The following is a 9,209-nucleotide window of genomic DNA, read 5'->3' as shown; positions in this document are numbered from 1 at the left end:
TTACAGTTTTATCTATATTTTACGCGCAGACATAAATAAGTAAAACCTACAATAGTGGACTACTGTTCTAGAGTCTTGTATGCTAGGCTCCTGCTTTGCATTCTTCCATAGCCCATGAACTACTCACAATCGCCATCTCTGCTGCAAGTGAAGAATCACAGTCGCATTGTAAGTAACTTCACGGTTGTAAGGCTCTTAATCGTTGGTGCTGCTGTGTGTCTTGTACAGAGTGCCAGGGTCTGAGTTACAGAAGTAAATCTGACAGCCATCTGAGAGAGGTCACATCTCCAGAGAAGATGGACAGCTGAGGATGACCAGGCCCTACTTTGCATTCCCGCCAGTTGTCACAACAGTTTCAATAAGAATAGGAATTATCGGGGCTGGTGAGATGGCTCAGCAGGTAAGAGCACCCGACTGCTCTTCCAAAGGTCCTTAGTTCAAATCCCAGCAACCACATGGTGGCTCACAACCATCTGTAACAAGATCTGATTCCCTCTTCTGGTGTGTCTGAAGACAGCTACAGTGTACTTACATATAATAAATAAATAAATCTTAAAAAAAAAAAGAATAGGAATTATCACCGGGCATCGTGGAACACGCCTTTAATCCCAGCACTCAGGAGGCAGAGGCAGGCAGATTTCTGAGTTCGAAGCCAGCCTGCTCTACAGAGTGAGTACCAGGACAGCCAGGGCTACACAGGGAAACCCTGTCTCGAAACAAACAAACAAACAAACAAGAATAGGAATTAGCCAGAAATATCATTGTGGCTCGCCAGAATTGTAGGCTCATTGCACCATGAACTTCCTGAGACACAGAGGAGGGGAGCAATTCTTGGAGGTTTTTTTTTCCCTTGGGGCCAGGGACTTGCTATGAGGAACACAACAGCTCCCAAATGCTGGGATTGCCAGTGAAGCACCATGCTGAGCTGAGGTTGGTTTTGCAGAAGCTTGCAGACAGAGCAAGATGAAAAGGGAGATCTGGCAGCTGAATCCAGTGTGCTGGCTGTGGATCCATTTCCCCGTAGTAGCCACCTCTCCTGATTTCTTCATCAAGTAGAATGGATTCCTGAATTAATTGGACCCTTCAGCAGCTGTACCATCTTTGCAAATGATTTTCAGACTTTAACTGAGCCAGCTGTAGTGGCCGCATACTTTTAATCCCAGAATTTAGAAGGTGAAGGCTGGCAGAACCATGCAGTTAGGAACAGGCCAAACTAGACTCAGAACTCAATTTGAAGTGGAGGTCCATCTATTGGTCATGTCTTGATAGTCACTCAGCTCACCATTAGTAATCTGAAATAATTTGTTTCTTTAAAATAGTCATGTAATTTATGTCAGGTGATGGTGGTACACACCTTTAAAAGCAACACTCAGAAGGCAGAGGCAGGTGAATCTCTGTGGATTCAAGGCTAGCCTGGTTTACAGAGAGATTTTTAGTCAACCAGGACTATACAGAGAAACCTTGTCTCCAAAACCAACCAACCAAACTAACTAACAAACAAAATTCATGGAATTTGGATGCCTATGTAGCAACTCACAAAGCACATTTATATTGGAATATGTTGGTACAAACCAATTCCTAGGAGAGAGTATAATTTGAATTTACTGGTAAGAGGTACAAATAATCAGAATATAGTTATTATGTGACTTTTCCTGGGTATACAGGAACAAATGTCCATTCACCCCCAGATAAGGCATGGATGGCAAACCAAATCTTTCATTCTACACAAGTCTACCTTACTGAACCAGTGAATATTAGAGTTACTTACAGGAGTATGGGTGGCATAGAAATTCCTGGAATTCCCTGCACAACTTGCAAGCAGCTTGGTTGGCCAGTTTCCTACCCTGAGCAATTGTTACTGTTCATACAACTTGTGGAAGGGGTCTTGTGAGTCTTGTAACTTTCAGAGGATTCCTGAGTCTTCTTTGTTTCCTTTACTTCCTGTCTGAGCCTTGTTCCAGGGGAATGTTCACACAGCATACAGTAAGGAGCTATGTGATGGTTTTCTTTGCTTCTTTTAAAAGATTTATTCTATGTTGCCAAGTGTGCTAATACATGCCTTTAATCCTACCACTTGGGGGGGTGGGGTGGGCAGAAGCAGGAGAATCTCTGTGTTCAAGACCAGCTTGGTCTATAAAGCAAATTCCAGGACAGCCAGGGCTACACAGAGCCTCTCTCTCAAAAAAACAAGACAAAACTTCAAAAAGATTTTTTGTTTGCAAATATTTTTTGTCTGCATGTATGTCTATGCAACAGATGTATGCCTAGTGCCCTTGAAAATCAGAAGAGGGTATTGGATACCCTGGTACTGGAATTATAGATGATTGTGAGCTGCCATAGGGGTTGCTGGGAAACAAACATGGGTCCTTCGCAAGAGCAACAAATGCTTTTATCCACTGAGCCATCTCTACAGCCCCTTCTTTATGTGATGAGTATTTTATCCATAAGGTTTCTTATTTTAAGTGACAAAATCTATTAAGATGGGGGAAGGAGAAGAGGCTTACATAACATATTCAAAAGACAACACAGTAGACAAGCCACAAAACCAAAGTGTAGGTGGCCCTTTCTACATCAGACCACACTGGGTCACATATATATGTGAGATTGTGTGTACCTCTGCAGAGGCCAGAGAGCACCGTAACTGATGTGGGGTGACGTCCTTTGCAGTAACTTTGAGTGCTCTTAACTGCTGAGCCAACACTCCACCCTCCCTTCTGCTATCTTTTTAAGTTGTTGTTGTTTTAACAGTGACACTCAGGAATCCTATATGTCTGCCTGCCTGCCTACATCAAGCTTGCTCCTGCATGCCTTGGCAGCAATTCTAGGTTGGCACTCCCACCTCACTCTCACACTTTAGCATACAGGCAAAGGCGACAAATCACACTAGTTAGTCGATAACACCAGTTATCAAGTTAGCCTAAGTGGCTCCCAGGAAGCCTGGTGGTGGTTTGAGTAGGCCTGGCCCCCATTGGTTCACAGATTTGAAAACTCTGTCACTGGGGAGTGGCACTATTTGAGGTGGGGGTCTGGGTTTTCAGAAGCCCAAGCTAGGTGGAGTCTCTCTCCCTCTCTCTCTCCCTCCCTCCCGTCTATGGATCTGCAGGTAGACCTCTGAGCTGCCTCTCTAGCATCATGTTTGACTGTCATGCTTCCCAATATGATAATGAACTCAGTCTCGGAGACTATAAGCAAGCACCAGTTAAATGCTTTCTCTTATAAGAGTTGTGGTCATGGTGCCTCTTTACAGCAGCAATCACTAAAGTATCAGCCATACTGTTAGCCCTCTGAGGAATATGGGGCAGGCTGGGTTGTGTGTGCTTGTGTGAAAATCTGTGAGAGAGGAACACAGCCTATGTTACACTCAAGCTGCTGTGCCTGCAGCAGCCACATCTGTAAGTACTGCTCCTAAGCAACCAGGAGGTGTGGGATATTTTGTATTGGTCGTCAACCTGACTGAAGCTGGAATTAACGGTTGGACACACCTTCAAAGGATTTTCTTGATCAGGTTATTTGAAGAGAGAAGACCCAGCATAAAAGTAGGTGGGACCCTTGTGTGGCAGTGCAGACATGAGATCCAAAGGAAAAGCTTGTAGACTGAGCATGGTGACAATTTTGGAATTTTAGATTTTTTTTTTTTTTGAGACAGGGTTTCTCTGTGTTCCCTGGCTGTCCTAGAACTCACTTTGTAGATCAGACTGGCCTCGAACTCAGAAATCTGCCTGCCTCTGCCTCCCGAGTGTTGGGATTAAAGGTGTGTGCCACCATGCCCGGCTTAGAATTTTTTTAAACACAAAAATCCTATAAGAATGTGCTTTTGTTTTAATCCCACGTGTGGGGTGTGTGGCTGCTTCAAGGCTGTCCACGGCAGCTGATGATGATTTGACTCCTGCTCTAGCAGAGGTGTGACTCTGCCAGCTGCAGGTAGTTTCTGCAAGTGTGTGATGTTTGGAATTCTTGGGACTTTTCGGAGGGTGTATAAACACTAGGGCCTGAGAGGCAGAGGGGGTTGTTGGTTGGATGGTTGGTTGTTGGTGGTGGTCATGGTTTGTTAAGTAGTCATGCACAAAGAAGAAGCAAGAAGAAATTAGGTATCTTGGTGGCAAAGATCAAACTTGCTCCAAGGAACTCCACACCCCTAATCAGTAGTCTCCATACCCCTAAGAAGTAGTCTAACAATAATGCCAACCCCTTTCTGATCCTTGACTTTATTCAGGGGATCGATCTCCTTTGCTCTCTATCCTTTTTTCTCCCTTATCTAGTGTTAGGGGGTTGAAAGGGCTGAAAAAAAAAAAAAGATGGAGAAGGCTGGAAGAGATAAGAACCCACAAAGAAGCCAAAGGCCAGTTACAAGTAATGCCCAACTTGGGACTAAGCAGAATAGGAAATCTGATTTCAAATGCCGCAGAGGAATCTGCAGGGAATGAAGGAATGGATTTCCATTCCCCTCCCCCTCAAATGCCAGCAAAAAAATTATTGTGACTGCTACTGCTAGGATATCCCCTGCTCTGCTCCCAGAAGGGGTTTTCTGTTTTTTGTTTTGTTTTTTCCTTCTTTGCCCTATAATCTGTTTCAAAAAACTTTGAGAGAGTGGCTGAGCAGTTGGAAAAACTGCTGGTGGAAATGGAGCAGCCTGAGAAACAAAAAAGGCTGAAATGGGAAAACAAGAAAAAAAGATCACTCTGTTCTCTCATTTCTGAAAGGGTTGCAGTGTTGGCTGGGCAACTGGAAAACTGCGGGTGGAGGTGGAAGCACTGGGAAGGCAAGGAATGCTGGGAAAGGGAGAACAAAACGGCTCAGTCCCGGTGACTGAGCAAGAGAGCAAGAGTTTCCTGCAGGAGGAAAGAGGGAAAGGAACTACGGCAGAGGGCAATCAGGCAGAGAAAAGCAGGAGGACAATCTGATGAAACATCCCATTTTGGAAGAAAGGGTTGATCTCAAACCAACCATGCCAGCAGAGTTAGAGGAGGTTTCAGAGTTAGAGCCTTGGGTTACAAGATGACCACCAGTTTCCCAGTAGTCATATAGCATTTGCCTGCTAATGGTGTGGAACAGGCTATGATGAGATAGGGTTGTGTCCTAATAAAATGATACATCTAAGACGTTTTAAAGAAGGCATGATTTCATATAAGGATGTACTCATCTTATGTGAAACAAATCTTAAATAACTGGGCTACTCAAAATAGTATTCCCCAAAACTGGAAGGGATCGGTGACAGCTGTGCCAGAGGCTGGTCCACAGTTGCAGTGATTAACATGGCGAGAAGCAGCTTTGGATATTAAAAGTGAGACATTGGTTGGCATGGCCTACCATTGGATTAACTACTCATGAGGGACCAGACCAACTCCTTCTTGGATTCAGGCTCCATCTTAGAAAACCTGACCTAAGGTTGAACTCAAGTTAACCAAGAAGCCTGCATGTAGCACCAGTTTCCAGGTCACTCCGTAATGACCACCAATCAGGAAAAAGGCAGTAGTTAAGTTTATGGTTTGGCTTCCAGCCTCAGCCAATCATTTTAAAGGGCAACAAATTCTGTAATAGCCCCCCCCCCCCCAATCAGATGTGTGCCAAGCTGGAAATCCCCTTACTTGTTTGCTTGCCTCTATAAATACTTGCCTGAAACTGGGCTCAGGGCTTCACCCTCCCATTCTGCGGCATCACTGACTGCGGCGAGGCCAAGCTTGAGCTTGAATAAAGACCCTAGTGCAATTGCATCGGGATCGGCTCTTTGGTGGTCTTTTTTTTGGGTTTGCAAATGCTTTCTAAATGGGCATAACACTCAAGAGTTAAGTAATTTGCCTCAAATGTTATATAGTCCAAGATGGTTAACAGCTGAAGCAGAGAGAGAGAGAGAGAGAGAGAGAGAGAGAGAGAGAGAGAGAGAGAGAGAGAGAGAGAGAGAGAGAGAAACGAACGCACTCTGGTAGAACGGAGACTGCAAGATGCTTATGTGGACCAAATTGTCCTAAACTTGATTGTATTTTGAATATTTTGTCTTCAATTCATCCTTCTACTGGACTCATTAGGCAAAGGGAAGATGGTATTATAGGATGGAATTTTCTTAGACATTGACAAAGTAAAAAAATTAAAGGCTTACATCAAAAAAAAAGTTTCTGATTTAATCATAAAAGGTACGACAAGCCGGCATGATGGCGCACACCTTTAATCCCAGCACTCGGGAGGCAGAGGCAGGCGGATTTCTGAGTTCGAGGCCAGCCTGGTCTACAGAGTGAGTTCCAGGACAGCCAGAGCTATACAGAGAAACACTGTCTCGAAACCCCCCCCCCCAAAAAAAAAGGGTACAACAATTGCCAGGAACAGACCTGGTAGATACTGTAACACCTTATACTAATGTTGAGATGGCAAAGCGCTTGTAGCAACTGTTTGGGAGAAACTGACAACAAATATCCTAAGAGCAAGCATTTTAGTTTGTATAGTAAAAAAAAAAGAAAGAAAGAAAAAATTGAATTTTCCCACGTATTATAAAATTCCTGAAGCACCCACATTCTATACTGATGCCAATAGTTGGGAATGGCAGTTTATAAACCAGACAAAATGACCAAAGTAATCCAAAGCCCATATATTTCAGTTCACAAATCAGAGCAGTATGCAATTCTTATGGCATTATGAGATTTTCCTGAACCTCTTAATATAATTACTGACCCTCAATATGCAGAAAGAGTTGTTTTGCATATAGAAACTGTTGAATTTATTCCTGATAATTCAGAATTAACCTTGTTATTTATGCAACTGCAACAGACAATCAGAATTAGAAACTATCCATCATATCACTGATATTCAGCATCATACAGGCTCGACAGGCCCGTTAGCACCAGGAAATGAAGAAACTGACTGTTCGATCCTTCAAAACTCCATTTAAAACACCATGTTACCATTAAAGATTTAAAGAAAAAAAATTTCTATATTTTGGCAATACACCAAGGAAATTATAAGGAAGTGGCCTACTTGTTCTTTGTATAACCAAACTCCAGTGCCTGCCGGAAGTAACTTTAGGGGCACCAAAGAAATGAAGTCTGGCAGAAGGATGTGTTTCATTTTGCAGAATTTGGAAAACTAACATTTGTACACCGTACCATTGATACTCAGGGTTTCAATGGGCAACTCCTTTGAGTTCTGAAAGGCTGACTCTGTGATTACACATTTACTGAAAGTAATGACTATTATGGGGGATATCTGTGCAAATTAGGACTGACAATGCTCCCACACATGTCTCCAGTAAGATGAAACAATTCTTTGCATATTACAATATAAAGCACATTGTGAGTATAACACAGGATTCTACAGGACAAGCAGTTGTAGAAAGATCTAATCGCACCTTAAAGGAAATGCGTATAAAACAAAAAAGGAAGGATAAAGACCCCCAGGGGTATACTCAATAGTGCACGGTTAACTTTTAATTTTCTGAATGTTACTGAGAAAGGCACAACAGCAGCTGAGAAACACTGGGTTATAGAAGAAACTATGAAATTAAATCAGCCTATATATGATAAGAATGTATTAATATTAGATGGAAGCTGGGGGTGCTGATTTGCTTATATCTCCACAGGAAATGAAAAGCTCTAGATATCAAAAGTTATAAAAATTAAAATTGAGCAGAAGTCTCCTGAAAACTTTGGCCACTGACTCAAAAGGCACGTATTTCATTAAAAATGTCTCCATTTATAATTCTCTCCCTACATACAGCACAATTAATGCTTTAAAAAAGGAGAGGGAAGATGTAGTGACAATTTTTGAATTTATGTTTTTGGGTTTTTTTTTTTTTTTTTGGTTTTTCTTTTTTTCTTTCTTTGGTTTTTCGAGACAGGGTTTCTCTGTGTAGCCCTGGCTGTCCTGGAACTCACTCTGTAGACCAGGCTGTCCACGAACTCAGAAATCTGCCTGCCTCTGCCTCCCAAGTGTGGGGATTAAAGGCGTGCATCACCACGCCCGGCTAATTTATGTTTTTTTTTTTTTTTAAACAAACCAGAAACATGATAGGAATGTGCTTTTGTTAATCCCAGGTATGGTATGCTTCAGATTGTCCACAGCAGGTGACCGTGATTTGACTCCTGCCCTAGCAGAGGTGTGATTTTGACACCTGCAGATAGCTTCTGCAAGTGTGCACCATTTGAAATCCTGGGAACTTTTCAGAGGAGATATAAATGCTAGGGCCCTGAGAAGCAGAGTGGATTGTCGGTTGGTTTGGTGATGGTCATGGTTTGTTATGCATAAAGAAGAAACAAGAAGAAATTAGATACCTTGATGGCAAAGATCAAACTTGCCCGGAGGAACTCGACACCCCTAATCAGCAAGTAGTCTAACATCAACCTCTTTCTGATCCCTGATTTTGTTCAGAAATCTCCTTCATTTCCTCTGTATCCTTTTACCTCTCTTATCTAGTGTTAGGGGGTTGAAAGGGCTGAGTAGAGAAGGGTGGAAGAAAGAAGAACCTGCAAAGTAGTTAAAGCCAGCTACAACTGAGTAGCTCCTGGAGTCTTGGCTCTCCAGTGTGAAGACAGCCACTTTTGAATTACCCACGTCACAGTGTGTAAGTAATCTAATAAATGTCCCTTTTGTATATGTTCATCCTATAGGTTCTGTTCCTCTAGAGAACTCTTGCACAACTGTAAACTTAGTATCAAACCCAACTTTTGGACTTCCAAGCTTAAGCTGACTGGGAGTGAAGACAAAACTTGATAGAAAATACCATCACTGTGGGATTGAAGAGCAGGCTTAGTTAAGAGCATTGACTGCTCTTCCAGAGGACTCTGGTCTCATTCTTAGCACCCACACAGTGGCTTGCAACCCTCTTGGAGTTGGTGATGCCCTCTCTTGACCTCCTCCGGCACTGCATATGCATGATACACAGATACACATGCAGGCAAAAACACCTATACCAACATAAAATAGAAATAGATCTCACAATACCTAAAGTAACAAAAAACATGGACACAGGACTTCCTAGTTAAGTCGCTCTTTATATCACTTACCCTCGCTCAGCAGGTTGCAGCTCTGATGTGGTGGGCAACCACTCTCTAAGCTGGGTATATATTTTACAAACACAAATCAAGTTTGTGTGGATTTAAGAATTACTAAGCTTCATGCGAGACACACACTTCACCCTGGGGAATATGAACAAGTGAGAGGGTGGGAAGTAAGAGAACAAGCTTGTCACCCCTACAGTCGGGCTGGGTGGGCGAACTTCAACACTC

The sequence above is a fragment of the Mus musculus genome, chromosome 17 (assembly GCF_000001635.26).
Source record: "Mus musculus strain C57BL/6J chromosome 17, GRCm38.p6 C57BL/6J".
In the NCBI taxonomy this organism is placed as follows: Eukaryota; Metazoa; Chordata; class Mammalia; order Rodentia; family Muridae; genus Mus; species Mus musculus.
The sequence above is the reverse complement of the archived record's forward strand: the minus strand, read 5'-3'. Positions refer to the sequence as shown.